Raw genomic sequence first — 442 nt, forward strand, 5'->3', positions numbered from 1 at the left:
GCGCCGCAGCCCCCAACGATGCCGCCGGGCCCTCCTGATCAACGGAGGGCCCGGCGGGGGGGAGACAGGAGGCGCCTGGTCGGGCGGGGGAGACGCGCTGCAAGGCGCTACTCCCCCCCCGTGACAAGAAGTCAAACCAGGCGCCTCCGGGAGGGGGGCAGGGCGGCCGGTCTGCAAGGGCGGACTCTCAGGCCGCCCTCCCCCCTCCCAGTGCCAGGAGGCTCCTGACCGGGAGGGGCGGAGGGAAATTAAACCCCTCCACCCCCTAGCAAACTCGGTCGGGAGCATAGGGGCGGGCCGGGTCCGGACGGGACCGGACCCGGCCACCAACGCCCCTACAGTGTGAGGTGTGACCGGACGGGGGGGCCCACGTCCGGTCATAGAGGATAGGAACAGCGGGCCGGGAGGGGAATATCCCTCCCGGCCCGGGAAGGGGGCGGGG

This window comes from Odontomachus brunneus, unplaced genomic scaffold (assembly GCF_010583005.1).
Source record: "Odontomachus brunneus isolate Ranch 3 - 2012 unplaced genomic scaffold, Obru_v1 Obru_scaffold_155, whole genome shotgun sequence".
Classification (NCBI taxonomy): Eukaryota; Metazoa; Arthropoda; class Insecta; order Hymenoptera; family Formicidae; genus Odontomachus; species Odontomachus brunneus.